This window comes from Mus caroli, chromosome 11 (assembly GCF_900094665.2).
Source record: "Mus caroli chromosome 11, CAROLI_EIJ_v1.1, whole genome shotgun sequence".
NCBI lineage: Eukaryota > Metazoa > Chordata > Mammalia > Rodentia > Muridae > Mus > Mus caroli.
Genome location: NC_034580.1, coordinates 84,199,097 through 84,205,202, shown reverse-complemented (window position 1 = coordinate 84,205,202; position 6,106 = coordinate 84,199,097).

Genomic DNA, 6,106 nt, shown 5'->3' with positions numbered 1-6,106 from the left:
TTGGTTTTTGGTTTTTAGGTTTTTTTGGTTTTTTGAGACAGGGTTTCTCTGTGTAGCCCTGGCTGTCCTGGAACTCACTCTGTAGACAGGCTGGCCTCGAACTCAGAAATCTGGCTGCCTCTGCCTCCCAAGTGCTGGAATTAAAGGAGTGCGCCACCACGCCCGGCTTGTTTTTGTTTTTAAGATTTATTTATTATTATATGTAAGTACACTGTAGCTGCCTTCAGACAGGCAGACCTCTGTAAATTAGGTTTCTAGATTCTAGAGTTACAGTGAGCAAGGTGGTGGTGGTTCACACCCTTAATCCCAGCACTAGGTAGACAGCGATAGGAACAGGAATTACAAGGAGTTAAATTTAAAAGCTGCCTGCAAAAGTAAAAGGCATGTTGAAATTCAAAGTGAATGAATGTCTTTTGTTTTGTTTTGTTTTTCGGTTTTTCGAGACAGGGTTTCTCTGTATAGCTCTGGCTATCCTGGAACTCACTTTGTAGACCAGGCTGGACTCAAACTCAGAAATCTGCCTGCCTCTGCCTCCCAAGTCCTGGCATTAAAGGCGTGTGCCACCAGGCCCTGCTGTTAATGTCTTTTGTGTTCTAAAAATAAATACACACAACCCTTGAAAAAATTATATATCCTCTAAGGTATATTTAGTTTCAAATTTTCATAATTTTAATTGGAAGATAATACTTTTTCTTTTGCCAAAAAAATGTTTTGTTTTGTTTTGTTTGCCCTAGGGAAGATCTAACCTGCCAAAATAGGACACCCTCCAGAGTTAGCATCCAAGCAGGGTTTTGTTTTTATCTTCCCAGGAGAATGAAAGTGAGATGCCAAAGCTTTTAAGTTCAGACTCCATTTTAGAGAACTTAAGTTTGAACTCAGGTAAACTAACAGGCTGGTACCTAGCATTAGTTTCCAAGTTGCCCCCCACAAAACCTGAGTCTAGCTCCAGTCTCTAGGCTAATCCCCAACAAGACTAGAATCTCCAGGTTATTGCCCACAACAAACCTGCACCCCCAGGTTCCAAGCCCACCCCCTGCCTAACAACCACCAATGCAGAGGGGAGCAGAAGTTAAGTTTATGATCTGACTCCCAGCACCAGCCAATGATGTTAAAAGCCACAGCAGCTCTCCAATGAGATGCTTGCACACGTATTCCCTGCTTGCTGCTTACTATAAAGCCTTGCCCCATAGACATTCTGGGCTCCCCCACCACCAAACCTGTCCTGCTTGACGATGGTGCTTTGGGGAGGGGGCTTGAGCTAGCTCGAATAAAGACCCTGCTGCGAGTTGCATCAGTTGGGCTCCTGTGTGTGTTTTTTGGGGATCACTAACATTTCCCTAGCACAACAAAAGCATCCAACTAAGGAATCCGGAGACTACTGAACAAGTGAACCACAGGAAGAAAAAAGGATGGATCATCAAGAGAGCATGTCGCAAAATAAGAACAAATTGGCCAAACGGTTTCCAAGAAGATGGGGCCTGAAACTGAAGAACCCACTTTACTGTAGTAATGCTACCACTGGGCAACACTGCCCCCTGCCTCTTCTGCTGCCAGGTTCTGTGCAAACAGTAGACACCTTTGGGGTAACTGTTATATTCTACCTAGCTAGGATTGTCACTAAGCTGACAAAGATCAGCCAAAGATCAGCTTTGGACTGCAAGCTACTCAGGACCTTCAAATTGCTGAGTTTGTGTGTAACTGACATGAACATCCTACAGAACTTTGAACTCAAAACCACTTAATCCTAAAACTGTCAAATACAACCAAGCCTGTAATTTTGTTTGTTTGGTTTGGTTTTTTGGTTTTTTTCAAGACAGGGTTTCTCTGTATAGTCTTGGCTGTCCTGGAACTCACTCTGTAGACCAGGCTGGCCTTTAACTCAGAAATCTGCCTGCCTCTGCCTCCCAAGTGCTGGGATTAAAGGTGTGCGCCACCACCGCCCAGCTAAGCCTGTAACTTTTAATTCTTAAAAATGCAATGAGGGGGCTGGAGAGATGGCTCAGCGGTTAAGAGCACTGACTGCTCTTCCGAAAGTCCTGAGTTCAAATCCCAGCAATCAGATGGTGGCTCACAACCACCCATAATGAGATCTGATGCCCTCTTCTGATGTATCTGAAGACAGCTATAGTCTACTTACACATAATAAATAAATTTTTAAAAAAGCAATGTAAAGTTGTAGTCCTTTTGAAAGCTACCATTATGAACTGTTTAGCTTAATTACGAAATGCAGGTTAATGGTCAATCAACCTCGTGGTTCTAATTAGGTCCTAGTTTAGATGCAGATGTATTCAAAGTCAATCAGATAATAAATAGCTAGAGACAAGTAGCATTTTTGCCTATTCAGGTATACTGAGATAGATGGTCTTCAAAAACATCAGAGATCTGTAGAATATGGCATTTAAAAATACTTTATTAGTTTAAGACTTTTGTGACACTGAGAGCTGTCAGCTCCTGGCAGCCTCTCCATACTGCTTCAAAGAAAATGATGAGCATCAGAAAATCTCACGGAGCTTTACTTCATATGTGGCAAGCTGCCACTGGGCAAGGACCTGCCCTTGCTTCAACTGCTGACAGGGTGCTGTCCGAGCTGAAGACAGGCAGGCCACAAGGAGAGTGGACTGAGGAATTCTGCCAGCCCAAGGGGGAAAAGTCCTTCAGAATTCCTGCTTCACAGAGAAGTCTGTCCGATGTTCTGGGATAGTAGACCACAGACATGGACACTCCAGCGTTGCAGAGGAACCTTGGGGACTGTCCAGGCAGCCAGCAGTCTCTGTCATTTCTATAGTTTTGGAATCTACTTGCTTTGCGCGTCCACTTTATTCAGTTGATATTTATTATTCTCAGCTCTGATGAGGTTGAAGACTAGATAGTTACAGACTCACAGTTAAGCTTAAGTTGTTTAGGACATAAAACAATGTTTTAAGGTCTAAAAAGATGTTTTTAGGTTGAAAGATGCCAGTTTTGGTTTTTCAAGACAGGGTTTCTCTGTATAGCCCTGGCTGTCCTGGAACTCACTTTGTAGACCAGGCTAGCCTCGAACTCAGAAATCCACCTGCCTCTGCCTCCCAAGTGCTGGGATTAAAGGCGTGCGCCACCACGCCCGGCTAAGATGCCAGTTTTGATAGAAAGTGATTTAGTGGGGGCTGGAGAGATGGCTCAGCAGTTAAGAGCATTGACTGCTCTTCCGAAGGTCCTGAGTTCAAATCCCAGCAACCACGTGGTGTCTCACAACCATCCTTAATTAGATCTGACTCCCTCTTCTGATGTGTCTGAAGACAGCTACAGTGTACTTACATATAATAAATAAATAAATCTTTAAAAAAAAAAGTGATTCAGGTACAGGATTGTATACTCACCAAGACAGGATAGATAGTAGAGTACTTTATCCAAGGTTGCTAAATGCAAATGAACTGGACATTGTGAATGTAAATGTTAAAGAAGGGTCTTTTTTAATTTTTTTAATTAATTAATTAATTTAATTTTAGTTTTTCGAGACAGGGTTTCTCTGGATAGCCCTGGCTGTCCTGGAACTCACTTTGTAGACCAGGCTGGCCTCGAACTCAGAAATCTGCCTGCCTCTGCCTCTACCTCCCGAGTGCTGGGATTAAAGGAGTGTGCCACCATGCCCAGCTTGGGTCTTTTATTTTTGACAAAAAGCAGGGAATGCTGCAGAATATTTGATAACACTGTGAACCCCAAAATTGTGAACTGAAAATCCCTGTTTCTCACTGTGGCCCAGTCCTAGCACACACCTTTAACCCAAGAGCTAAATAAAGTCAACCCTAGCTCAAGAGGCAGAAGAAGCAACAGCTGACTGGGAGGGAACAAAAGTGAACAGAAAGGAGGGTCTTTGAGTCGAAGGGTATTTGAGACAGCGTGGGGAAGGAGAAAGGGGCTTTCCTTCCTTTGGGGAAGTCAGTAGGAAGGCCGGTTTAGTGCTTTTCTTCCTCTATGAGCTAGCAGGTGGGCTCTCACCACAGCATCTGGCTTCTGAGTCTTCATTTGGTAAAACCAAATGGCTGGGATATTGTTTTGTTTTTAAACATCTTAGTCTAGCTTTCACTCTGGTTATTGTGTGCAAACAGGCTGCAAGGATCTCCATAGGCTCTGGGTCCTGGTTTATTCTCATCCGGGTTTGGAAACGCAACAACTAAACTGTATTTGGAGGTACCTAAATATAGAGCTAAACTATTCCTGCTATCACACCTATAACAATTTAAATTTAGATGCTGAAGTTGACAATAGGGCTCCAAACCACCTCTGCACCTAACAGCCAACCATCACACATCTTCCGAGTCATCTGTGACATATACACAACAGCTTGAAGTGCCGCTTGGAATAAAGCAACCAATAAAAAGCATAAGATTTTGAAAGGCTCTAGCCTCTGGAAAGCCACAGAGGAAGACCAGAGCCCCAGACAGCCCTCTAGTCCTTGTGGGTTTCCTTGGAAACCATGATGTTTAGAATATTTCATCTGATAAGTTTTTTGTTGTGACCTTTGTCAGTCACATTTATCATTTGCCTCTGCCTTGGCTGGGGGCTTGATGTGTATGTGTGTGTGTGTGTGTGTATGAATGTCCCTTTGGCTACATATGTGCACCACATGTGTACCTGGTGCCTGAGGAGCCTAGAAGAGGGCTTTTGATTCTCTGCAACTGAGGTTTTAGACAGTTGTGAGCCACCATGTCAGTGCTGGGAATTGAACCCTAGTCTCCTGCAAGAGCAGCAAGTGCTTTTAAACAGAGGCGTCTGTCTCTGCAGCTCTGCAATCTCTTCTATTTTAAAGAGCTAACCTAGCCAGGCGTGGTGGTGCACGCCTTTAATCCCAGCACTCGGGAGGCAGAGGCAGGCGGATTTCTGAGTTCAAGGCCAGCCTGGTCTACAAAGTGAGCTCCAGGACAGCCAGGGCAACACAGAGAAACTCTGTCTCGAAAAACCAAATAAACAAAAAAGGCAGTCTTTTCTATATTTTATTATAAAAAGTTCCAAACATATAGAAAATTTGAACTTTTTTTTTTTTGCTGCAAAACACTCTGTGGCTCATGGTCTACCACTAATATCAAACTACAATACTTTATTTTTATCTATTCATGTATTCATTCTTTCTCTTGAGATGGAGGTCTTGCTCTGCAACCCAGGTTAGACAAAAACCTCATGGAAATTCTTTAGCTGCAGGCTTCTGAGAACAAGGTACATAGTACAGCATCTGGTGGTTAAGTGTGTTTGGCTCTGGCCATAAAGATCATGGAAAAGCTTAGGACAGTTTGCTATATAGTTAGTTGTTTTTATTTAATTTAATTTAATTGGTTTTGCGACAGTATCCCATGTACCCCAAGCTGGCTTTGCGTTCCTGTCTGCCTTTCCTCTACCTCTGATTACATATCTAGTGCTAGGGATTGACTCCAGAGGGCAAGCACTCTACACACTGAGCTATGGGTTTCTTCTGCTTCTTCTTCTTCTTCTTCTTCTTCTTCTTCTTCTTCTTCTTCTTCTTCTTCTTCTTCTTCTTTTTTTTGGTTTATTTTTGTTTTTGTTTTTGTTTTTCAAGGCAGGGTTTCTCTGTGTTGCCCTGGCTGTCCTGGAACTCACTCTCTAGACCAGGCTGGCCTCGAACTCAGAAATCTGCCTGCTTCTGCCTACCAAGTGCTGGGATTAAAGGCATGCGCCACCATGGCCCAGTGAGCTATGTTGTTCTAAAAACAAAACTCTCAGCCATTTGATTTACCAAATCAGGAGCCAGAAGGAAAAGGCTCTCTCTCTCTCCTTCTCCATGCTGTCTTAAATACCTTGAAGACTCTTTTCTGTTTATTTCTGTGGGTTTGGTTGCTTGTTCTGCCTCTTGACCTAGGATTGACTTTATTTAGCTCTTGGATTAAAGGCGTGGGCTAAGCTTGAGCCACACTACAAGGTTTTTCCAGATCACAATTTTGGGGTGCACAATGGGATCAAATATCCTGCAACAGAGCAGCATCCTCTACTCTGAGTACTGTGTGCCTTCTGTATCTTTTTCTTTCTTCCTTTCTTTCTTCCTTCCTTCCTTCCTTCCTTCCTTCCTTCCTTCCTTCCTTCCTTCCTTCCTTTCATGTATATGAGAGTACACTGTAGC